At 46.4% G+C, this 24,835-nt stretch overlaps 14 non-coding genes across 14 annotated transcripts; all 14 read right to left on the reverse strand.

Moving 5' to 3' along the window:
* Positions 1-574: 574 nt before the first annotated feature.
* Positions 575-646, reverse strand: TRNAW-CCA (transfer RNA tryptophan (anticodon CCA)). The gene has a single exon. It is a non-coding gene; the product is annotated as a tRNA-Trp (tRNA).
* Positions 647-959: 313 nt separating this feature from the next.
* On the reverse strand, positions 960-1,033 carry TRNAN-GUU (transfer RNA asparagine (anticodon GUU)). Its single transcript has one exon. It is a non-coding gene; the product is annotated as a tRNA-Asn (tRNA).
* A 1,792-nt stretch (positions 1,034-2,825) lies between these two features.
* On the reverse strand, positions 2,826-2,897 carry TRNAW-CCA (transfer RNA tryptophan (anticodon CCA)). The gene has a single exon. It is a non-coding gene; the product is annotated as a tRNA-Trp (tRNA).
* A 2,176-nt stretch (positions 2,898-5,073) lies between these two features.
* On the reverse strand, positions 5,074-5,145 carry TRNAW-CCA (transfer RNA tryptophan (anticodon CCA)). The gene has a single exon. It is a non-coding gene; the product is annotated as a tRNA-Trp (tRNA).
* Positions 5,146-5,458: 313 nt separating this feature from the next.
* TRNAN-GUU (transfer RNA asparagine (anticodon GUU)) lies at positions 5,459-5,532 on the reverse strand. Its single transcript has one exon. It is a non-coding gene; the product is annotated as a tRNA-Asn (tRNA).
* Positions 5,533-7,681: 2,149 nt separating this feature from the next.
* TRNAW-CCA (transfer RNA tryptophan (anticodon CCA)) lies at positions 7,682-7,753 on the reverse strand. The gene has a single exon. It is a non-coding gene; the product is annotated as a tRNA-Trp (tRNA).
* A 313-nt stretch (positions 7,754-8,066) lies between these two features.
* TRNAN-GUU (transfer RNA asparagine (anticodon GUU)) lies at positions 8,067-8,140 on the reverse strand. Its single transcript has one exon. It is a non-coding gene; the product is annotated as a tRNA-Asn (tRNA).
* A 2,149-nt stretch (positions 8,141-10,289) lies between these two features.
* Positions 10,290-10,361, reverse strand: TRNAW-CCA (transfer RNA tryptophan (anticodon CCA)). The gene has a single exon. It is a non-coding gene; the product is annotated as a tRNA-Trp (tRNA).
* A 2,178-nt stretch (positions 10,362-12,539) lies between these two features.
* On the reverse strand, positions 12,540-12,611 carry TRNAW-CCA (transfer RNA tryptophan (anticodon CCA)). Its single transcript has one exon. It is a non-coding gene; the product is annotated as a tRNA-Trp (tRNA).
* Positions 12,612-15,147: 2,536 nt separating this feature from the next.
* TRNAW-CCA (transfer RNA tryptophan (anticodon CCA)) lies at positions 15,148-15,219 on the reverse strand. The gene has a single exon. It is a non-coding gene; the product is annotated as a tRNA-Trp (tRNA).
* A 313-nt stretch (positions 15,220-15,532) lies between these two features.
* Positions 15,533-15,606, reverse strand: TRNAN-GUU (transfer RNA asparagine (anticodon GUU)). The gene has a single exon. It is a non-coding gene; the product is annotated as a tRNA-Asn (tRNA).
* A 1,792-nt stretch (positions 15,607-17,398) lies between these two features.
* Positions 17,399-17,470, reverse strand: TRNAW-CCA (transfer RNA tryptophan (anticodon CCA)). Its single transcript has one exon. It is a non-coding gene; the product is annotated as a tRNA-Trp (tRNA).
* Positions 17,471-22,614: 5,144 nt separating this feature from the next.
* Positions 22,615-22,686, reverse strand: TRNAW-CCA (transfer RNA tryptophan (anticodon CCA)). The gene has a single exon. It is a non-coding gene; the product is annotated as a tRNA-Trp (tRNA).
* A 313-nt stretch (positions 22,687-22,999) lies between these two features.
* TRNAN-GUU (transfer RNA asparagine (anticodon GUU)) lies at positions 23,000-23,073 on the reverse strand. Its single transcript has one exon. It is a non-coding gene; the product is annotated as a tRNA-Asn (tRNA).
* Positions 23,074-24,835: the final 1,762 nt, after the last annotated feature.

The following is a 24,835-nucleotide window of genomic DNA, read 5'->3' on the forward strand; positions in this document are numbered from 1 at the left end:
AGTAAAATGGAAATGTGTCTACTGAGACCAGTATAAGGGGAAATCCTCACAATCCAGGACCGACAGTTGATTGGGAGGGCGCTTACAGGTTTCCGACACCAGACCGGTACCTGAACTCACAAACCCAAACTGCAAAGTGATGGGCATTGCCACTAGACTGCCGACCCCCTTTCGGGGCCGCAGCATATTTCCTTTAGTCACACCTAGAGTTCCCAGGACAGTGCAGCATTCAGCGATTACACGAAAATATTGACAGCGCTAGGAGGCCATGCAAATGGCAGAGGTATGCTTTACAAAGCCCACGTAGCGTGCACAAAACAGCACATCAGTCAGGCCCACTTGAAGAGATGGTAAAGAGGAAATACTTCTGCTGCATCCAGTAAAACATAGAGATTGGCCTGCTTTAAAGGTTGACCATGTCCTTCATGGGTGTCTGTCAATATGATACTTCCCTGCTGCAAAGCTTACATTCGAAACGCCAGAACAACTAGGCCCAGAGCACAAAGATGCAGTCAGGTTGAAATAACGAGATACTGAAGAGCAATTTTGTATTTCAGAGTGGGAAAAGGAAGTATGACCCCGACGTGATTTGAACACGCAACCTTCTGCTCTGGAGTCAGACGCGCTACCATTGCGCCACGAGGTCCTTGTGGCAATCTACCTGGTGTGTCTGATGACAGAATAAAGGTAGGAGACGTACATGCACCTGCAGAGCCTCATTGCTTCTTTAAGTAGACTGGCTAGGATAGCTTCCTTCTGTGCATCAGTACACGCTGCAGCCAAACCCTTCCCATGAAGTCTTGATGTTTATGAATTGAATGGCAAGATTTGAAAAACTAAAGCAAGCGAGAAGAATTGCTTGCAGTTTATTGGATTTTTTGGACGTCAGCAGACGAGACCTGCGAGAGGTAAACAGAAGTTCATAGTTGGTCATGCTGAATTTTTGAGCCAAAATGCATCATCCCTGGGTGGGCTTGAACCACCAACCTTTCGGTTAACAGCCGAACGCGCTAACCGATTGCGCCACAGAGACTCATGCAGTGCTTACACTGGGGCCTGATTGGTGTGCTGTTTGCTTATGCTCCCCAGGCAACCTGAAAATATTTCTAAAATAGCTCTATTTCCCACAGCAAATCAGGGTATCAAGCACTTCCCTACCTCCCGTAATCCACAAACACAGGGGATTTAGTAGAGGACAGAGCCTATCAACAGTGCACCAAATGTCCTCTGTGTAGGCATAACTTGCTATGAGGAGAAAGCCACAGTTGCGCACTTGTGTTAAAAGGGGACAGTAGGCTGAACCCAGAGAACACGGGAGAAATGACTCAGGTTTACTGAGTGGAACACTCTGTGTCTTTGTTTTCCCAAAACAGCAGCGTCTTTTCGGTTAACAGCCGAACGCGCTAACCAATTGCGCCACAGAGACTCACTGGCATGTGTGTTCTGCCTTTGGCCTGATTGCATTGCTATTTTTTTCTGATTGGCAGAAAACCTGAACTTTTTTCTGAAAAAGGCATGCCTCTCTTAGCACTGCAGTGCATTAGACTGCTCCCTTGCTTCCCTGAGTCCCCAAATACACAACCACCTTGGGCACAATAGAAGACACATTCCAGCAGATTTAGCAAGAGTGCACCAAGGATTCTATATGTAGGTACCTTGCTGAGAAGCAAGACCTGCAGTTGCATTCTTCTGTTAAAAGAGGGCAGCAGAGTGCACCAAGAGAACTTGGGGGAAGTAGCTTATGTTAACTACTTGCCATGCTCTTTATAGATCCCTCTGTTTGACTGGGTGAATTCTAATTTCTGGGGTAGAGTAAGCAATTTTTGGATCTAGATGCTGTGCGCAACAGGAATGCTATATACTGCACTGTACTGCTACTGAAAAGTTACCAATTTTACAGGATGTTCAGGTAAGCTTTGTTTCAGAAAACAACTTGCTAGAGGCACTAAGACAGATTACTGGGACAAAGGAAGAGGGTTTGGGGATTAGCACATCTCCTATGAAAGGTACAGTCACGCCCGAGACAACTCTGAGTGTCACCTCAAATTCTAAGAAATGCAAACTAGGGACCTACGCTTTTTATTGCCAGTGGATCTTTGTGTTTCAGACAAATGTGCACGACTCCCAGAGCCCCATGCAATGCACTTAGGGAAATGGGGGAAGGTGCTGTGCAACCCTCTCGCTGACAATGTCTCTCTTGTCTATAATGTATCTATGAGAGAGAGAGAAATAGGCAATGCGAGAGTGAAAAAGTAAAATGGAAATGTGTCTACTGAGACCAGTATAAGGGGAAATCCTCACAATCCAGGACCGACAGTTGATTGGGAGGGCGCTTACAGGTTTCCGACACCAGACCGGTACCTGAACTCACAAACCCAAACTGCAAAGTGATGGGCATTGCCACTAGACTGCCGACCCCCTTTCGGGGCCCCAGCATATATCCTTTAGTCACACCTAGAGTTCCCAGGACAGTGCAGCATTCAGCGATTACACGAAAATATTGACAGCGCTAGCAGGACATGCAAATGGCAGAGGTATGCTTTACAAAGCCCACGTAGCGTGCACAAAACAGCACATCAGTCAGGCCCACTTGAAGAGATGGTAAAGAGGAAATACTTCTGCTGCATCCAGTAAAACATAGAGATTGGCCTGCTTTAAAGGTTGACCATGTCCTTCATGGGTGTCTGTCAATATGATACTTCCCTGCTGCAAAGCTTACATTCGAAACGCCAGAACAACTAGGCCCAGAGCACAAAGATGCAGTCAGGTTGAAATAACGAGATACTGAAGAGCAATTTTGTATTTCAGAGTGGGAAAAGCAAATATGACCCCGACGTGATTTGAACACGCAACCTTCTGATCTGGAGTCAGATGCGCTACCATTGCGCCACGAGGTCCTTGTGACAGTCCATCTGGTGTGTCTGATGACAGAATAATGGTAGGAGACGTACATGCACCTGCAAAGCCTCATTGCTTCTTTAGGTAGACTGGCTAGGATAGCTTCCTTCTGTGCATCAGTACACGCTGCAGCCAAACCCTTCCCATGAAGTCTTGATGTTTATGAATTGAATGGCAAGTTTTGAAAAACTAAAGCAAGCGAGAAGAATTGCTTGCAGTTTATTGGATTTTTTGGACGTCAGCAGACGAGACCTGCGAGAGGTAAACAGAAGTTCATAGTTGGTCATGCTGAATTTTTGAGCCAAAATGCATCGTCCCTGGGTGGGCTTGAGCCACCAACCTTTCGGTTAACAGCCGAACGCGCCAACCAATTGCGCCACAGAGACTCATGCAGTTCTTACACAGGGCCTGATTGGTGTGCTGTTTGCTCATGCTTCCCAGGCAACCTGAAAATATTTCTAAAATAGTTCTTTTTCCCACAGCAAATCAGGGTATCAAGCACTTCCCTACCTCCCCTAATCCACAAACACAGGGGATTTAGTAGAGGACAGAGCCCATCAACAGTGCACCAAATGTCCTCTGTGTAGGCATAACTTGCTATGAGGAGAAAGCCACAGTTGCGCACTTGTGTTAAAAGGGGACAGTAGGCTGAACCCAGAGAACACGGGAGAAATGACTCAGGTTTACTGAGTGGAACACTCTGTGTCTTTGTGCCAAAAACAGCAGCGTCTTTTCGGTTAACAGCCGAACGCGCTAACCAATTGCGCCACAGAGACTCACTGGCATGTGTGTTCTGCCTTTGGCCTGATTGCATTGCTATTTTTTTCTGATTGGCAGAAAACCTGAACTTTTTTCTGAAAAAGGCATGCCTCTCTTAGCACTGCAGTGCATTAGACTGCTCCCTTGCTTCCCTGAGTCCCCAAATACACAACCACCTTGGGCACAATAGAAGACACATTCCAGCAGATTTAGCAAGAGTGCACCAAGGTTTCTATATGTAGGTACCTTGCTGAGAAGCAAGACCTGCAGTTGCATTCTTCTGTTAAAAGAGGGCAGCAGAGTGCACCAAGAGAACTTGGGGGAAGTAGCTTATGTTAACTACTTGCCATGATCTTTATAGATCCCTCTGTTTGACTGGGTGAATTCTAATTTCTGAGGTAGAGTATGCAATTTTTGGATCTAGATGCTGTGCGCAACAGGAATGCTATATACTGCACTGTACTGCTACTGAAAAGTTACCAATTTTACAGGATGTTCAGGTAAGATTTGTTTCAGAAAACATCTTGCTAGAGGCCCTAGGACAGATTACTGGGACAAAGGAAGAGGGTTTGGGGATTAGCACATCTCCTATGAAAGGTACAGTCACGCCCGAGACAACTCTGAGTGCCTCCTCAAATTCTAAGAAATGCGAACTGGGGTCCTACGCCTTTTATTGCCAGTGGATCTTTGTGTTTCAGACAAATGTGCACGCCTCCCAGAGCCCCATGCAATGCACTTAGGGAAATGGGGGAAGGTGCTGTGCAACCCTCTCGCTGACAATGTCTCTCTTGTCTATAATGTATCTATGAGAGAGAGAGAAATAGGCAATGCGAGAGTGAAAAAGCCAAATGGAAATGTGTCTACTGAGACCAGTATAAGGGGAAATCCTCACAATCCAGGACTGACAGTTGATTGGGAGGGCGCTTACAGGTTTCCGACACCAGACCGGTACCTGAACTCACAAACCCAAACTGCAAAGTGATGCCCATTGCCACTAGACTGCCGACCCCCTTTCGGGGCCCCAACATATATCCTTTAGTCACACCTAGAGTTCCCAGGACAGTGCAGCATTCAGCGATTACACGAAAATATTGACAGCGCTAGGAGGCCATGCAAATGGCAGAGGTATGCTTTACAAAGCCCACGTAGCGTGCACAAAACAGCACATCAGTCAGGCCCACTTGAAGAGATGGTAAAGAGGAAATACTTCTGCTGCATCCAGTAAAACATAGAGATTGGCCTGCTTTAAAGGTTGACCATGTCCTTCATGGGTGTCTGTCAATATGATACTTCCCTGCTGCAAAGCTTACATTCGAAACGCCAGAACAACTAGGCCCAGAGCACAAAGATGCAGTCAGGTTGAAATAACGAGATACTGAAGAGCAATTTTGTATTTCAGAGTGGGAAAAGGAAGTATGACCCCGACGTGATTTGAACACACAACCTTCTGATCTGGAGTCAGACGCGCTACCATTGCGGCACGAGGTCCTTGTGGCAATCCACCTGGTGTGTCTGATGACAGAATAAAGGTAGGAGACGTACATGCACCTGCAGAGCCTCATTGCTTCTTTAGGTAGACTGGCTAGGATAGCTTCCTTCTGTGCATCAGTACACGCTGCAGCCAAACCCTTCCCATGAAGTCTTGATGTTTATGAATTGAATGGCAAGTTTTGAAAAACTAAAGCAAGCGAGAAGAATTGCTTACAGTTTATTGGATTTTTTGGACGTCAGCAGACGAGACCTGCGAGAGGTAAACAGAAGTTCATAGTTGGTCATGCTGAATTTTTGAGCCAAAATGCATCGTCCCTGGGTGGGCTTGAACCACCAACCTTTCGGTTAACAGCCGAACGCGCTAACCGATTGCGCCACAGAGACTCATGCAGTGCTTACACTGGGGCCTGATTGGTGTGCTGTTTGCTTATGCTTCCCAGGCAACCTGAAAATATTTCTAAAATAGCTCTATTTCCCACAGCAAATCAGGGTATCAAGCACTTCCCTACCTCCCCTAATCCACAAACACAGGGGATTTAGTAGAGGACAGAGCCCATCAACAGTGCACCAAATGTCCTCTGTGTAGGCATAACTTGCTATGAGGAGAAAGCCACAGTTGCGCACTTGTGTTAAAAGGGGACAGTAGGCTGAACCCAGAGAACACGGGAGAAATGACTCAGGTTTACTGAGTGGAACACTCTGTGTCTTTGTGCCAAAAACAGCAGCGTCTTTTCGGTTAACAGCCGAACGCGCTAACCGATTGCGCCACAATTGGTGTGCTGTTTGCTTATGCTTCCCAGGCAACCTGAAAATATTTCTAAAATAGCTCTATTTCCCACAGCAAATCAGGGTATCAAGCACTTCCCTACCTCCCCTAATCCACAAACACAGGGGATTTAGTAGAGGACAGAGCCCATCAACAGTGCACCAAATGCCCTCTGTGTAGGCATAACTTGCTATGAGGAGAAAGCCACAGTTGCGCACTTGTGTTAAAAGGGGACAGTAGGCTGAACCCAGAGAACACGGGAGAAATGACTCAGGTTTACTGAGTGGAACACTCTGTGTCTTTGTGCCAAAAACAGCAGCGTCTTTTCGGTTAACAGCCGAACGCGCTAACCAATTGTGCCACAGAGACTCACTGGCATGTGTGTTCTGCCTTTGGCCTGATTGCATTGCTATTTTTTTCTGATTGGCAGAAAACCTGAACTTTTTTCTGAAAAAGGCATGCCTCTCTTAGCACTGCAGTGCATTAGACTGCTCCCTTGCTTCCCTGAGTCCCCAAATACACAACCACCTTGGGCACAATAGAAGACACATTCCAGCAGATTTAGCAAGAGTGCACCAAGGTTTCTATATGTAGGTACCTTGCTGAGAAGCAAGACCTGCAGTTGCATTCTTCTGTTAAAAGAGGGCAGCAGAGTGCACCAAGAGAACTTGGGGGAAGTAGCTTATGTTAACTACTTGCCATGATCTTTATAGATCCCTCTGTTTGACTGGGTGAATTCTAATTTCTGGGGTAGAGTATGCAATTTGTGGATCTAGATGCTGTGCGCAACAGGAATGCTATATACTGCACTGTACTGCTACTGAAAAGTTACCAATTTTACAGGATGTTCAGGTAAGCTTTGTTTCAGAAAACAACTTGCTAGAGGCCCTAGGACAGATTACTGGGACAAAGGAAGAGGGTTTGGGGATTAGCACATCTCCTATGAAAGGTACAGTCACGCCCGAGACAACTCTGAGTGCCTCCTCAAATTCTAAGAAATGCGAACTGGGGTCCTACGCCTTTTATTGCCAGTGGATTTTGTGTTTCAGACAAATGTGCACGCCTCCCAGAGCCCCTTGCAATGCACTTAGGGAAATGGGGGAAGGTGCTGTGCAACCCTCTCGCTGACAATGTCTCTCTTTTCTATAATGTATCTATGAGAGAGAGAGAAATAGGCAATGCGAGAGTGAAAAAGTAAAATGGAAATGTGTCTACTGAGACCAGTATAAGGGGAAATCCTCACAATCCAGGACCGACAGTTGATTGGGAGGGCGCTTACAGGTTTCCGACACCAGACCGGTACCTGAACTCACAAACCCAAACTGCAAAGTGATGCCCATTGCCACTAGACTGCCGACCCCCTTTCGGGGCCCCAGCATATATCATTTAGTCACACCTAGAGTTCCCAGGACAGTGCAGCATTCAGCGATTACACGAAAATATTGACAGCGCTAGGAGGCCATGCAAATGGCAGAGGTATGCTTTACAAAGCCCACGTAGCGTGCACAAAACAGCACATCAGTCAGGCCCACTTGAAGAGATGGTAAAGAGGAAATACTTCTGCTGCATCCAGTAAAACATAGAGATTGGCCTGCTTTAAAGGTTGACCATGTCCTTCATGGGTGTCTGTCAATATGATACTTCCCTGCTGCAAAGCTTACATTCGAAACGCCAGAACAACTAGGCCCAGAGCACAAAGATGCAGTCAGGTTGAAATAACGAGATACTGAAGAGCAATTTTGTATTTCAGAGTGGGAAAAGGAAGTATGACCCCGACGTGATTTGAACACACAACCTTCTGATCTGGAGTCAGACGCGCTACCATTGCGGCACGAGGTCCTTGTGGCAATCCACCTGGTGTGTCTGATGACAGAATAAAGGTAGGAGACGTACATGCACCTGCAGAGCCTCATTGCTTCTTTAGGTAGACTGGCTAGGATAGCTTCCTTCTGTGCATCAGTACACGCTGCAGCCAAACCCTTCCCATGAAGTCTTGATGTTTATGAATTGAATGGCAAGTTTTGAAAAACTAAAGCAAGCGAGAAGAATTGCTTGCAGTTTATTGGATTTTTTGGACGTCAGCAGACGAGACCTGCGAGAGGTAAACAGAAGTTCATAGTTGGTCATGCTGAATTTCTGAGCCAAAATGCATCGTCCCTGGGTGGGCTTGAACCACCAACCTTTCGGTTAACAGCCGAACGCGCTAACCGATTGCGCCACAGAGACTCATGCAGTGCTTACACTGGGGCCTGATTGGTGTGCTGTTTGCTTATGCTTCCCAGGCAACCTGAAAATATTTCTAAAATAGCTCTATTTCCCACAGCAAATCAGGGTATCAAGCACTTCCCTACCTCCCCTAATCCACAAACACAGGGGATTTAGTAGAGGACAGAGCCCATCAACAGTGCACCAAATGTCCTCTGTGTAGGCATAACTTGCTATGAGGAGAAAGCCACAGTTGCGCACTTGTGTTAAAAGGGGACAGTAGGCTGAACCCAGAGAACACGGGAGAAATGACTCAGGTTTACTGAGTGGAACACTCTGTGTCTTTGTGCCAAAAACAGCAGCGTCTTTTCGGTTAACAGCCGAACGCGCTAACCGATTGCGCCACAATTGGTGTGCTGTTTGCTTATGCTTCCCAGGCAACCTGAAAATATTTCTAAAATAGCTCTATTTCCCACAGCAAATCAGGGTATCAAGCACTTCCCTACCTCCCCTAATCCACAAACACAGGGGATTTAGTAGAGGACAGAGCCCATCAACAGTGCACCAAATGCCCTCTGTGTAGGCATAACTTGCTATGAGGAGAAAGCCACAGTTGCGCACTTGTGTTAAAAGGGGACAGTAGGCTGAACCCAGAGAACACGGGAGAAATGACTCAGGTTTACTGAGTGGAACACTCTGTGTCTTTGTGCCAAAAACAGCAGCGTCTTTTCGGTTAACAGCCGAACGCGCTAACCAATTGTGCCACAGAGACTCACTGGCATGTGTGTTCTGCCTTTGGCCTGATTGCATTGCTATTTTTTTCTGATTGGCAGAAAACCTGAACTTTTTTCTGAAAAAGGCATGACTCTCTTAGCACTGCAGTGCATTAGACTGCTCCCTTGCTTCCCTGAGTCCCCAAATACACAACCACCTTGGGCACAATAGAAGACACATTCCAGCAGATTTAGCAAGAGTGCACCAAGGTTTCTATATGTAGGTACCTTGCTGAGAAGCAAGACCTGCAGTTGCATTCTTCTGTTAAAAGAGGGCAGCAGAGTGCACCAAGAGAACTTGGGGGAAGTAGCTTATGTTAACTACTTGCCATGATCTTTATAGATCCCTCTGTTTGACTGGGTGAATTCTAATTTCTGGGGTAGAGTAAGCAATTTTTGGAGCTAGATGCTGTGCGCAACAGCAATGCTATATACTGCACTGTACTGCTACTGAAAAGTTACCAATTTTACAGGATGTTCAGGTAAGCTTTGTTTCAGAAAACAACTTGCTAGAGGCCCTAGGACAGATTACTGGGACAAAGGAAGAGGGTTTGGGGATTAGCACATCTCCTATGAAAGGTACAGTCACGCCCGAGACAACTCTGAGTGCCTCCTCAAATTCTAAGAAATGCGAACTGGGGTCCTACGCCTTTTATTGCCAGTGGATTTTGTGTTTCAGACAAATGTGCACGCCTCCCAGAGCCCCTTGCAATGCACTTAGGGAAATGGGGGAAGGTGCTGTGCAACCCTCTCGCTGACAATGTCTCTCTTGTCTATAATGTATCTATGAGAGAGAGAGAAATAGGCAATGCGAGAGTGAAAAAGTAAAATGGAAATGTGTCTACTGAGACCAGTATAAGGGGAAATCCTCACAATCCAGGACCGACAGTTGATTGGGAGGGCGCTTACAGGTTTCCGACACCAGACCGGTACCTGAACTCACAAACCCAAACTGCAAAGTGATGGGCATTGCCACTAGACTGCCGACCCCCTTTTGCGGCCCCAGCATATATCATTTAGTCACACCTAGAGTTCCCAGGACAGTGCAGCATTCAGCGATTACACGAAAATATTGACAGCGCTAGGAGGCCATGCAAATGGCAGAGGTATGCTTTACAAAGCCCACGTAGCGTGCACAAAGCAGCACATCAGTCAGGCCCACTTGAAGAGATGGTAAAGAGGAAATACTTCTGCTGCATCCAGTAAAACATAGAGATTGGCCTGCTTTAAAGGTTGACCATGTACTTCATGGGTGTCTGTCAATATGATACTTCCCTGCTGCAAAGCTTACATTCAAAACGCCAGAACAACTAGGCCCAGAGCACAAAGATGCAGTCAGGTTGAAATAACGAGATACTGAAGAGCAATTTTGTATTTCAGAGTGGGAAAAGCAAATATGACCCCGACGTGATTTGAACACGCAACCTTCTGATCTGGAGTCAGACGCGCTACCATTGCGCCACGAGGTCCTTGTTGCAATCCACCTGGTGTGTCTGATGACAGAATAAAGGTAGGAGACGTACATGCACCCGCAGAGCCTCATTGCTTCTTTAAGTAGACTGGCTAGGATAGCTTCCTTCTGTGCATCAGTACACGCTGCAGCCAAACCCTTCCCATGAAGTCTTGATGTTTATGAATTGAATGGCAAGTTTTGAAAAACTAAAGCAAGCGAGAAGAATTGCTTGCAGTTTATTGGATTTTTTGGACGTCAGCAGACGAGACCTGCGAGAGGTAAACAGAAGTTCATAGTTGGTCATGCTGAATTTTTGAGCCAAAATGCATCGTCCCTGGGTGGGCTTGAACCACCAACCTTTCGGTTAACAGCCAACGCGCTAACCGATTGCGCCACAGAGACTCATGCAGTGCTTACACTGGGGCCTGATTGGTGTGCTGTTTGCTTATGCTCCCCAGGCAACCTGAAAATATTTCTAAAATAGCTCTATTTCCCACAGCAAATCAGGGTATCAAGCACTTCCCTACCTCCCGTAATCCACAAACACAGGGGATTTAGTAGAGGACAGAGCCTATCAACAGTGCACCAAATGTCCTCTGTGTAGGCATAACTTGCTATGAGGAGAAAGCCACAGTTGCGCACTTGTGTTAAAAGGGGACAGTAGGCTGAACCCAGAGAACACGGGAGAAATGACTCAGGGTAACTGAGTGGAACACTCTGTGTCTTTGTTTTCCCAAAACAGCAGCGTCTTTTCGGTTAACAGCCGAATGCGCTAACCAATTGCGCCACAGAGACTCACTGGCATGTGTGTTCTGCCTTTGGCCTGATTGCATTGCTATTTTTTTCTGATTGGCAGAAAACCTGAACTTTTTTCTGAAAAAGGCATGCCTCTCTTAGCAGTGCAGTGCATTAGACTGCTCCCTTGCTTCCCTGAGTCCCCAAATACACAACCACCTTGGGCACAATAGAAGACACATTCCAGCAGATTTAGCAAGAGTGCACCAAGGTTTCTATATGTAGGTACCTTGCTGAGAAGCAAGACCTGCAGTTGCATTCTTCTGTTAAAAGAGGGTAGCAGAGTGCACCAAGAGAACTTGGGGGAAGTAGCTTATGTTAACTACTTGCCATGATCTTTATAGATCCCTCTGTTTGACTGGGTGAATTCTAATTTCTGGGGTAGAGTAAGCAATTTTTGGATCTAGATGCTGTGCGCAACATGAATGCTATATACTGCACTGTACTGCTACTGAAAAGTTACCAATTTTACAGGATGTTCAGGTAAGCTTTGATTCAGAAAACAACTTGCTAGAGGCACTAAGACAGATTACTGGGACAAAGGAAGAGGGTTTGGGGATTAGCACATCTCCTATGAAAGGTACAGTCACGCCCGAGACAACTCTGAGTGTCACCTCAAATTCTAAGAAATGCAAACTAGGGACCTACGCTTTTTATTGCCAGTGGATCTTTGTGTTTCAGACAAATGTGCACGCCTCCCAGAGCTCCTTGCAATGCACTTAGGGAAATGGGGGAAGGTGCTGTGAAGCCCTCTCGCTGACAATGTCTCTCTTGTCTATAATGTATCTATGAGAGAGAGAGAAATAGGCAATGCGAGAGTGAAAAAGTAAAATGGAAATGTGTCTACTGAGACCAGTATAAGGGGAAATCCTCACAATCCAGGACCGACAGTTGATTGGGAGGGCGCTTACAGGTTTCCGACACCAGACCGGTACCTGAACTCATAAACCCAAACTGCAAAGTGATGCCCATTGCCACTAGACTGCCGACCCCCTTTCGGGGCCCCAACATATATCCTTTAGTCACACCTAGAGTTCCCAGGACAGTGCAGCATTCAGCGATTACACGAAAATATTGACAGCGCTAGGAGGCCATGCAAATGGCAGAGGTATGCTTTACAAAGCCCACGTAGCGTGCACAAAACAGCACATCAGTCAGGCCCACTTGAAGAGATGGTAAAGAGGAAATACTTCTGCTGCATCCAGTAAAACATAGAGATTGGCCTGCTTTAAAGGTTGACCATGTCCTTCATGGGTGTCTGTCAATATGATACTTCCCTGCTGCAAAGCTTACATTCGAAACGCCAGAACAACTAGGCCCAGAGCACAAAGATGCAGTCAGGTTGAAATAACGAGATACTGAAGAGCAATTTTGTATTTCAGAGTGGGAAAAGGAAGTATGACCCCGACGTGATTTGAACACACAACCATCTGATCTGGAGTCAGACGCGCTACCATTGCGGCACGAGGTCCTTGTGGCAATCCACCTGGTGTGTCTGATGACAGAATAAAGGTAGGAGACGTACATGCACCTGCAGAGCCTCATTGCTTCTTTAGGTAGACTGGCTAGGATAGCTTCCTTCTGTGCATCAGTACACGCTGCAGCCAAACCCTTCCCATGAAGTCTTGATGTTTATGAATTGAATGGCAAGTTTTGAAAAACTAAAGCAAGCGAGAAGAATTGCTTACAGTTTATTGGATTTTTTGGACGTCAGCAGACGAGACCTGCGAGAGGTAAACAGAAGTTCATAGTTGGTCATGCTGAATTTTTGAGCCAAAATGCATCGTCCCTGGGTGGGCTTGAACCACCAACCTTTCGGTTAACAGCAGAGCGCGCTAACCGATTGCGCCACAGAGACTCATGCAGTGCTTACACTGGGGCCTGATTGGTGTGCTGTTTGCTTATGCTTCCCAGGCAACCTGAAAATATTTCTAAAATAGCTCTATTTCCCACAGCAAATCAGGGTATCAAGCACTTCCCTACCTCCCCTAATCCACAAACACAGGGGATTTAGTAGAGGACAGAGCCCATCAACAGTGCACCAAATGTCCTCTGTGTAGGCATAACTTGCTATGAGGAGAAAGCCACAGTTGTGCACTTGTGTTAAAAGGGGACAGTAGGCTGAACCCAGAGAACACGGGAGAAATGACTCAGGTTTACTGAGTGGAACACTCTGTGTCTTTGTGCCAAAAACAGCAGCGTCTTTTCGGTTAACAGCCGAACGCGCTAACCGATTGCGCCACAATTGGTGTGCTGTTTGCTTATTCTTCCCAGGCAACCTGAAAATATTTCTAAAATAGCTCTATTTCCCACTGCAAATCAGGGTATCAAGCACTTCCCTACCTCCCCTAATCCACAAACACAGGGGATTTAGTAGAGGACAGAGCCCATCAACAGTGCACCAAATGCCCTCTGTGTAGGCATAACTTGCTATGAGGAGAAAGCCACAGTTGCGCACTTGTGTTAAAAGGGGACAGTAGGCTGAACCCAGAGAACACGGGAGAAATGACTCAGGTTTACTGAGTGGAACACTCTGTGTCTTTGTGCCAAAAACAGCAGCGTCTTTTCGGTTAACAGCCGAGCGCGCTAACCAATTGTGCCACAGAGACTCACTGGCATGTGTGTTCTGCCTTTGGCCTGATTGCATTGCTATTTTTTTCTGATTGGCAGAAAACCTGAACTTTTTTCTGAAAAAGGCATGACTCTCTTAGCACTGCAGTGCATTAGACTGCTCCCTTGCTTCCCTGAGTCCCCAAATACACAACCACCTTGGGCACAATAGAAGACACATTCCAGCAGATTTAGCAAGAGTGCACCAAGGTTTCTATATGTAGGTACCTTGCTGAGAAGCAAGACCTGCAGTTGCATTCTTCTGTTAAAAGAGGGCAGCAGAGTGCACCAAGAGAACTTGGGGGAAGTAGCTTATGTTAACTACTTGCCATGATCTTTATAGATCCCTCTGTTTGACTGGGTGAATTCTAATTTCTGGGGTAGAGTAAGCAATTTTTGGATCTAGATGCTGTGCGCAACAGGAATGCTATATACTGCACTGTACTGCTACTGAAAAGTTACCAATTTTACAGGATGTTCAGGTAAGCTTTGTTTCAGAAAACAACTTGCTAGAGGCCCTAGGACAGATTACTGGGACAAAGGAAGAGGGTTTGGGGATTAGCACATCTCCTATGAAAGGTACAGTCACGCCCGAGACAACTCTGAGTGCCTCCTCAAATTCTAAGAAATGCGAACTGGGGTCCTACGCCTTTTATTGCCAGTGGATTTTGTGTTTCAGACAAATGTGCACGCCTCCCAGAGCCCCTTGCAATGCACTTAGGGAAATGGGGGAAGGTGCTGTGAAGCCCTCTCGCTGACAATGTCTCTCTTGTCTATAATGTATCTATGAGAGAGAGAGAAATAGGCAATGCGAGAGTGAAAAAGTAAAATGGAAATGTGTCTACTGAGACCAGTATAAGGGGAAATCCTCACAATCCAAGACCGACAGTTGATTGGGAGGGCGCTTACAGGTTTCCGACACCAGACCGGTACCTGAACTCACAAACCCAAACTGCAAAGTGATGGGCATTGCCACTAGACTGCCGACCCCCTTTCGCGGCCCCAGCATATATCATTTAGTCACACCTAGAGTTCCCAGGACAGTGCAGCATTCAGCGATTACACGAAAATATTGGCAGCGCTAGGAGGCCATGCAAATGGCAGAGGTATGCTTTACAAAGCCCACGTAGCGTGCACAAAACAGCACATCAGTCAGGCCCACTGGAAGAGATGGTAAAGAGGAAATACTTCTGCTGCATCCAGTAAAACATAGAGATTGGCCTGCTTTAAAGGTTGACCATGTCCTTCATGGGTGTCTGTCAATATGATACTTCCCTGCTGCAAAGCTTACATTCGAAACGCCAGAACAACTAGGCCCAGAGCACAAAGATGCAGTCAGGTTGAAATAACGAGATACTGAAGAGCAATTTTGTATTTCAGAGTGGGAAAAGCAAATATGACCCCGACGTGATTTGAACACGCAACCTTCTGATCTGGAGTCAGACGCGCTACCATTGCGCCACGAGGTCCTTGTGGCAGTCCACCTGGTGCGTCTGATGACAGAATAAAGGTAGGAGACGTACATGCACCCGCAGAGCCTCATTGCTTCTTTAAGTAGACTGGCTAGGATAGCTTCCTTCTGTGCATCAGTACACGCTGCAGCCAAACCCTTCCCATGAAGTCTTGATGTTTATGAATTGAATGGCAAGTTTTGAAAAACTAAAGCAAGCGAGAAGAATTGCTTGCAGTTTATTGGATTTTTTGGACGTCAGCAGACGAGACCTGCGAGAGGTAAACAGAAGTTCATAGTTGGTCATGCTGAATTTTTGAGCCAAAATGCATCTTCCCTGGGTGGGCTTGAACCACCAACCTTTCGGTTAACAGCCGAACGCGCTAACCGATTGCGCCACAGAGACTCATGCAGTGTTTACACTGGGGCCTGATTGGTGTGCTGTTTGCTTATGCTCCCCAGGCAACCTGAAAATATTTCTAAAATAGCTCTATTTCCCACAGCAAATCAGGGTATCAAGCACTTCCCTACCTCCCGTAATCCACAAACACAGGGGATTTAGTAGAGGACAGAGCCTATCAACAGTGCACCAAATGTCCTCTGTGTAGGCATAACTTGCTATGAGGAGAAAGCCACAGTTGCGCACTTGTGTTAAAAGGGGACAGTAGGCTGAACCCAGAGAACACGGGAGAAATGACTCAGGGTAACTGAGTGGAACACTCTGTGTCTTTGTTTTCCCAAAACAGCAGCGTCTTTTCGGTTAACAGCCGAACGCGCTAACCAATTGCGCCACAGAGACTCACTGGCATGTGTGTTCTGCCTTTGGCCTGATTGCATTGCTATTTTTTTCTGATTGGCAGAAAACCTGAACTTTTTTCTGAAAAAGGCATGCCTCTCTTAGCACTGCAGTGCATTAGACTGCTCCCTTGCTTCCCTGAGTCCCCAAATACACAACCACCTTGGGCACAATAGAAGACACATTCCAGCAGATTTAGCAAGAGTGCACCAAGGTTTCTATATGTAGGTACCTTGCTGAGAAGCAAGACCTGCAGTTGCATTCTTCTGTTAAAAGAGGGTAGCAGAGTGCACCAAGAGAACTTGGGGGAAGTAGCTTATGTTAACTACTTGCCATGATCTTTATAGATCCCTCTGTTTGACTGGGTGAATTCTAATTTCTGGGGTAGAGTAAGCAATTTTTGGATCTAGATGCTGTGCGCAACAGGAATGCTATATACTGCACTGTACTGCTACTGAAAAGTTACCAATTTTACAGGATGTTCAGGTAAGCTTTGTTTCAGAAAACAACTTGCTAGAGGCACTAAGACAGATTACTGGGACAAAGGAAGAGGGTTTGGGGATTAGCACATCTCCTATGAAAGGTACAGTCACGCCCGAGACAACTCTGAGTGTCACCTCAAATTCTAAGAAATGCAAACTAGGGACCTACGCTTTTTATTGCCAGTGGATCTTTGTGTTTCAGACAAATGTGCACGCCTCCCAGAGCTCCTTGCAATGCACTTAGGGAAATGGGGGAAGGTGCTGTGAAGCCCTCTCGCTGACAATGTCTCTCTTGTCTATAATGTATCTATGAGAGAGAGAGAAATAGGCAATGCGAGAGTGAAAAAGTAAAATGGAAATGTGTCTACTGAGACCAGTATAAGGGGAAATCCTCACAATCCAGGACCGACAGTTGATTGGGAGGGCGCTTACAGGTTTCCGACACCAGACCGGTACCTGAACTCACAAACCCAATCTGCAAAGTGATGCCCATTGCCACTAGACTGCCGACCCCCTTTCGGGGCCCCAACATATATCCTTTAGTCACACCTAGAGTTCCCAGGACAGTGCAGCATTCAGCGATTACACGAAAATATTGACAGCGCTAGGAGGCCATGCAAATGGCAGAGGTATGCTTTACAAAGCCCACGTAGCGTGCACAAAACAGCACATCAGTCAGGCCCACTTGAAGAGATGGTAAAGAGGAAATACTTCTGCTGCATCCAGTAAAACATAGAGATTGGCCTGTTTTAAAGGTTGACCATGTCCTTCATGGGTGTCTGTCAATATGATACTTCCCTGCTGCAAAGCTTACATTCGAAACGCCAGAACAACTAGGCCCAGAGCACAAAGATGCAGTCAGGTTGAAATAACGAGATACTGAAGAGCAATTTTGTATTTCAGAGTGGGAAAAGGAAGTATGACCCCGACGTGATTTGAACCCACAACCTTCTGATCTGGAGTCAGACGCGCTACCATTGCGGCACGAGGTCCTTGTGGCAATCCACTTGGTGTGTCTGATGACAGAATAAAGGTAGGAGACGTACATGCACCTGCAGAGCCTCATTGCTTCTTTAGGTAGACTGGCTAGGATAGCTTCCTTCTGTGCATCAGTACACGCTGCAGCCAAACCCTTCCCATGAAGTCTTGATGTTTATGAATTGAATGGCAAGTTTTGAAAAACTAAAGCAAGCGAGAAGAATTGCTTACAGTTTATTGGATTTTTTGGACGTCAGCAGACGAGACCTGCGAGAGGTAAACAGAAGTTCATAGTTGGTCATGCTGAATTTTTGAGCCAAAATGCATCGTCCCTGGGTGGGCTTGAACCACCAACCTTTCGGTTAACAGCAGAACGCGCTAACCGATTGCGCCACAGAGACTCATGCAGTGCTTACACTGGGGCCTGATTGGTGTGCTGTTTGCTTATGCTTCCCAGGCAACCTGAAAATATTTCTAAAATAGCTCTATTTCCCACAGCAAATCAGGGTATCAAGCACTTCCCTACCTCCCCTAATCCACAAACACAGGGGATTTAGTAGAGGACAGAGCCCATCAACAGTGCACCAAATGTCCTCTGTGTAGGCATAACTTGCTATGAGGAGAAAGCCACAGTTGCGCACTTGTGTTAAAAGGGGACAGTAGGCTGAACCCAGAGAACACGGGAGAAATGACTCAGGTTTACTGAGTGGAACACTCTGTGTCTTTGTGCCAAAAACAGCAGCGTCTTTTCGGTTAACAGCCGAACGCGCTAACCGATTGCGCCACAATTGGTGTGCTGTTTGCTTATGCTTCCCAGGCAACCTGAAAATATTTCTAAAATAGCTCTATTTCCCACAGCAAATCAGGGTATCAAGCACTTCCCTACCTCCCCTAATCCACAAACACAGGGGATTTAGTAGAGGACAGTGCCCATCAACAGTGCACCAAATGCCCTCTGTGTAGGCATAACTTGCTATGAGGAGAAAGCCACAGTTGTGCACTTGTGTTAAAAGGGGACAGTAGGCTGAACCCAGAGAACACGGGAGAAATGACTCAGGTTTACTGAGTGGAACACTCTGTGTCTTTGTGCCAAAAACAGCAGCGTCTTTTCGGTTAACAGCCGAACGCGCTAACCAATTGTGCCACAGAGACTCACTGGCATGTGTGTTCTGCCTTTGGCCTGATTGCATTGCTATATTTTTCTGATTGGCAGAAAACCTGAACTTTTTTCTGAAAAAGGCATGCCTCTCTTAGCACTGCAGTGCATTAGACTGCTCCCTTACTTCCCTGAGTCCCCAAATACACAACCACCTTGGGCACAATAGAAGACACATTCCAGCAGATTTAGCAAGAGTGCACCAAGGTTTCTATATGTAGGTACCTTGCTGAGAAGCAAGACCTGCAGTTGCATTCTTCTGTTAAAAGAGGGTAGCAGAGTGCACCAAGAGAACTTGGGGGAAGTAGCTTATGTTAACTACTTGCCATGATCTTTATAGATCCCTCTGTTTGACTGGGTGAATTCTAATTTCTGGGGTAGAGTAAGCAATTTTTGGATCTAGATGCTGTGCGCAACAGGAATGCTATATACTGCACTGTACTGCTACTGAAAAGTTACCAATTTTACAGGATGTTCAGGTAAGCTTTGTTTCAGAAAACAACTTGCTAGAGGCACTAAGACAGATTACTGGGACAAAGGAAGAGGGTTTGGGGATTAGCACATCTCCTATGAAAGGTACAGTCACGCCCGAGACAACTCTGAGTGTCACCTCAAATTCTAAGAAATGCAAACTAGGGACCTACGCTTTTTATTGCCAGTGGATCTTTGTGTTTCAGACAAATGTGCACGCCTCCCAGAGCCCCTTGCAATGCACTTAGGGAAATGGGGGAAGGTGCTGTGAAGCCCTCTCGCTGACAATGTCTCTCTTGTCTATAATGTATCTATGAGAGAGAGAGAAATAGGCAATGGGAGAGTGAAAAAGTAAAATGGAAATGTGTCTACTGAGACCAGTATAAGGGGAAATCCTCACAATCCAGGACCGACAGTTGATTGGGAGGGCGCTTACAGGTTTCCGACACCAGACCGGTACCTGAACTCACAAACCCAAACTGCAAAGTGATGCCCATTGCCACTAGACTGCTGACCCCCTTTCAGGGCCCCAACATATATCCTTTAGTCACACCTAGAGTTCCCAGGACAGTGCAGCATTCAGCGATTACACGAAAATATTGACAGCGCTAGGAGGCCATGCAAATGGCAGAGGTATGCTTTACAAAGCCCACGTAGCGTGCACAAAACAGCACATCAGTCAGGCCCACTTGAAGAGATGGTAAAGAGGAAATACTTCTGCTGCATCCAGTAAAACATAGAGATTGGCCTGCTTTAAAGGTTGACCATGTCCTTCATGGGTGTCTGTCAATATGATACTTCCCTGCTGCAAAGCTTACATTCGAAACGCCAGAACAACTAGGCCCAGAGCACAAAGATGCAGTCAGGTTGAAATAACGAGATACTGAAGAGCAATTTTGTATTTCAGAGTGGGAAAAGGAAGTATGACCCCGACGTGATTTAAACACACAACCTTCTGATCTGGAGTCAGACGCGCTACCATTGCGGCACGAGGTCCTTGTGGCAATCCACCTGGTGTGTCTGATGACAGAATAAAGGTAGGAGACGTACATGCACCTGCAGAGCCTCATTGTTTCTTTAGGTAGACTGGCTAGGATAGCTTCCTTCTGTGCATCAGTACACGCTGCAGCCAAACCCTTCCCATGAAGTCTTGATGTTTATGAATTGAATGGCAAGTTTTGAAAAACTAAAGCAAGCGAGAAGAATTGCTTACAGTTTATTGGATTTTTTGGACGTCAGCAGACGAGACCTGCGAGAGGTAAACAGAAGTTCATAGTTGGTCATGCTGAATTTTTGAGCCAAAATGCATCGTCCCTGGGTGGGCTTGAACCACCAACCTTTCGGTTAACAGCAGAACGCGCTAACCGATTGCGCCACAGAGACTCATGCAGTGCTTACACTGGGGCCTGATTGGTGTGCTGTTTGCTTATGCTTCCCAGGCAACCTGAAAATATTTCTAAAATAGCTCTATTTCCCACAGCAAATCAGGGTATCAAGCACTTCCCTACCTCCCCTAATCCACAAACACAGGGGATTTAGTAGAGGACAGAGCCCATCAACAGTGCACCAAATGTCCTCTGTGTAGGCATAACTTGCTATGAGGAGAAAGCCACAGTTGCGCACTTGTGTTAAAAGGGGACAGTAGGCTGAACCCAGAGAACACGGGAGAAATGACTCAGGTTTACTGAGTGGAACACTCTGTGTCTTTGTGCCAAAAACAGCAGCGTCTTTTCGGTTAACAGCCGAACGCGCTAACCGATTGCGCCACAATTGGTGTGCTGTTTGCTTATGCTTCCCAGGCAACCTGAAAATATTTCTAAAATAGCTCTATTTCCCACAGCAAATCAGGGTATCAAGCACTTCCCTACCTCCCCTAATCCAGAAACACAGGGGATTTAGTAGGGGACAGAGCCCATCAACAGTGCACCAAATGCCCTCTGTGTAGGCATAACTTGCTATGAGGAGAAAGCCACAGTTGCGCACTTGTGTTAAAAGGGGACAGTAGGCTGAACCCAGAGAACACGGGAGAAATGACTCAGGTTTACTGAGTGGAACACTCTGTGTCTTTGTGCCAAAAACAGCAGCGTCTTTTCGGTTAACAGCCGAACGCGCTAACCAATTGTGCCACAGAGACTCACTGGCATGTGTGTTCTGCCTTTGGCCTGATTGCATTGCTATTTTTTTCTGATTGGCAGAAAACCTGAACTTTTTTCTGAAAAAGGCATGACTCTCTTAGCACTGCAGTGCATTAGACTGCTCCCTTGCTTCCCTGAGTCCCCAAATACACAACCACCTTGGGCACAATAGAAGACACATTCCAGCAGATTTAGCAAGAGTGCACCAAGGTTTCTATATGTAGGTACCTTGCTGAGAAGCAAGACCTGCAGTTGCATTCTTCTGTTAAAAGAGGGCAGCAGAGTGCACCAAGAGAACTTGGGGGAAGTAGCTTATGTTAACTACTTGCCATGATCTTTATAGATCCCTCTGTTTGACTGGGTGAATTCTTATTTCTGGGGTAGAGTAAGCAATTTTTGGATCTAGATGCTGTGCGCAACAGGAATGCTATATACTGCACTGTACTGCTACTGAAAAGTTACCAATTTTACAGGATGTTCAGGTAAGCTTTGTTTCAGAAAACAACTTGCTAGAGGCCCTAGGACAGATTACTGGGACAAAGGAAGAGGGTTTGGGGATTAGCACATCTCCTATGAAAGGTACAGTCACGCCCGAGACAACTCTGAGTGCCTCCTCAAATTCTAAGAAATGCGAACTGGGGTCCTACGCCTTTTATTGCCAGTGGATTTTGTGTTTCAGACAAATGTGCACGCCTCCCAGAGCCCCATGCAATGCACTTAGGGAAATGGGGAAGGTGCTGTGCAACCCTCTCGCTGACAATGTCTCTCATGTCTATAATGTAACTATGAGAGAGAGAGAAATAGGCAATGCGAGAGTGAAAAAGTAAAATGGAAATGTGTCTACTGAGACCAGTATAAGGGGAAATCCTCACAATCCAGGACCGACAGTTGATTGGGAGGGCGCTTACAGTTTTCTGACACCAGACCGGTACCTGAACTCACAAACCCAAACTACAAAGTGATGGGCATTGCCACTAGACTGCCGACCCCCTTTCGGGGCCCCAGCATATATCCTTTAGTCACACCTAGAGTTCCCAGGACAGTGCAGCATTCAGCGATTACACGAAAATATTGACAGCGCTAGGAGGCCATGCAAATGGCAGAGGTATGCTTTACAAAGCCCACGTAGCGTGCACAAAACAGCACATCAGTCAGGCCCACTTGAAGAGATGGTAAAGAGGAAATACTTCTGCTGCATCCAGTAAAACATAGAGATTGGCCTGCTTTAAAGGTTGACCATGTCCTTCATGGGTGTCTGTCAATATGATACTTCCCTGCTGCAAAGCTTACATTCGAAACGCCAGAACAACTAGGCCCAGAGCACAAAGATGCAGTCAGGTTGAAATAACGAGATACTGAAGAGCAATTTTGTATTTCAGAGTGGGAAAAGGAAGTATGACCCCGACGTGATTTGAACACACAACCTTCTGATCTGGAGTCAGACGCGCTACCATTGTGCCACGAGGTCCTTGTGGCAATCAACCTGGTGTGTCTGATGACAGAATAAAGGTAGGAGACGTACATGCACCTGCAGAGCCTCATTGCTTCTTTAGGTAGACTGGCTAGGATAGCTTCCTTCTGTGCATCAGTACACGCTGCAGCCAAACCCTTCCCATGAAGTCTTGATGTTTATGAATTGAATGGCAAGTTTTTTAAAACTAAAGCAAGCGAGAAGAATTGCTTACAGTTTATTGGATTTTTTGGACGTCAGCAGACGAGACCTGCGAGAGGTAAACAGAAGTTCATAGTTGGTCATGCTGAATTTTTGAGCCAAAATGCATCGTCCCTGGGTGGGCTTGAACCACCAACCTTTCAGTTAACAGCCGAACGCGCTAACCGATTGCGCCACAGAGACTCATGCAGTGCTTACACTGGGGCCTGATTGGTGTGCTGTTTGCTTATGCTTCCCAGGCAACCCGAAAATATTTCTAAAATAGCTCTATTTCCCACAGCAAATCAGGGTATCAAGCACTTCCCTACCTCCCCTAATCCACAAACACAGGGGATTTAGTAGAGGACAGAGCCCATCAACAGTGCACCAAATGTCCTCTGTGTAGGCATAACTTGCTATGAGGAGAAAGCCACAGTTGCGCACTTGTGTTAAAAGGGGACAGTAGGCTGAACCCAGAGAACACGGGAGAAATGACTCAGGTTTACTGAGTGGAACACTCTGCGTCTTTGTGCCAAAAACAGCAGCGTCTTTTCGGTTAACAGCCGAACGCGCTAACCAATTGTGCCACAGAGACTCACTGGCATGTGTGTTCTGCCTTTGGCCTGATTGCATTGCTATTTTTTTCTGATTGGCAGAAAACCTGAACTTTTTTCTGAAAAAGGCATGCCTCTCTTAGCACTGCAGTGCATTAGACTGCTCCCTTGCTTCCCTGAGTCCCCAAATACACAACCACCTTGGGCACAATAGAAGACACATTCCAGCAGATTTAGCAAGAGTGCACCAAGGTTTCTATATGTAGGTACCTTGCTGAGAAGCAAGACCTGCAGTTGCATTCTTCTGTTAAAAGAGGGCAGCAGAGTGCACCAAGAGAACTTGGGGGAAGTAGCTTATGTTAACTACTTGCCATGATCTTTATAGATCCCTCTGTTTGACTGGGTGAATTCTAATTTCTGGGGTAGAGTAAGCAATTTTTGGATCTAGATGCTGTGCGCAACAGGAATGCTATATACTGCACTGTACTGCTACTGAAAAGTTACCAATTTTACAGGATGTTCAGGTAAGCTTTGTTTCAGAAAACAACTTGCTAGAGGCCCTAGGACAGATTACTGGGACAAAGGAAGAGGGTTTGGGGATTAGCACATCTCCTATGAAAGGTACAGTCACGCCCGAGACAACTCTGAGTGCCTCCTCAAATTCTAAGAAATGCGAACTGGGGTCCTACGCCTTTTATTGCCAGTGGATCTTTGTGTTTCAGACAAATGTGCACGCCTCCCAGAGCCCCATGCAATGCACTTAGGGAAATGGGGGAAGGTGCTGTGCAACCCTCTCGCTGACAATGTCTCTCTTGTCTATAATGTATCTATGAGAGAGAGAGAAATAGGCAATGCGAGAGTGAAAAAGTAAAATGGAAATGTGTCTACTGAGACCAGTATAAGGGGAAATCCTCACAATCCAGGACCGACAGTTGATTGGGAGGGCGCTTACAGGTTTCCAACACCAGACCGGTACCTGAACTCACAAACCCAAACTGCAAAGTGATGGGCATTGCCACTAGACTGCCGACCCCCTTTCGGGGCCCCAGCATATATCCTTTAGTCACACCTAGAGTTCCCAGGACAGTGCAGCATTCAGCGATTACACGAAAATATTGACAGCGCTAGGAGGCCATGCAAATGGCAGAGGTATGCTTTACAAAGCCCACGTAGCGTGCACAAAACAGCACATCAGTCAGGCCCACTTGAAGAGATGGTAAAGAGGAAATACTTCTGCTGCATCCAGTAAAACATAGAGATTGGCCTGCTTTAAAGGTTGACCATGTCCTTCATGGGTGTCTGTCAATATGATACTTCCCTGCTGCAAAGCTTACATTCGAAACGCCAGAACAACTAGGCCCAGATCACAAAGATGCAGTCAGGTTGAAATAACGAGATACTGAAGAGCAATT

The sequence above is a fragment of the Ambystoma mexicanum genome, chromosome 11 (genome assembly GCF_040938575.1).
Source record: "Ambystoma mexicanum isolate Mex_15411 chromosome 11, UKY_AmexF1_1, whole genome shotgun sequence".
NCBI lineage: Eukaryota > Metazoa > Chordata > Amphibia > Caudata > Ambystomatidae > Ambystoma > Ambystoma mexicanum.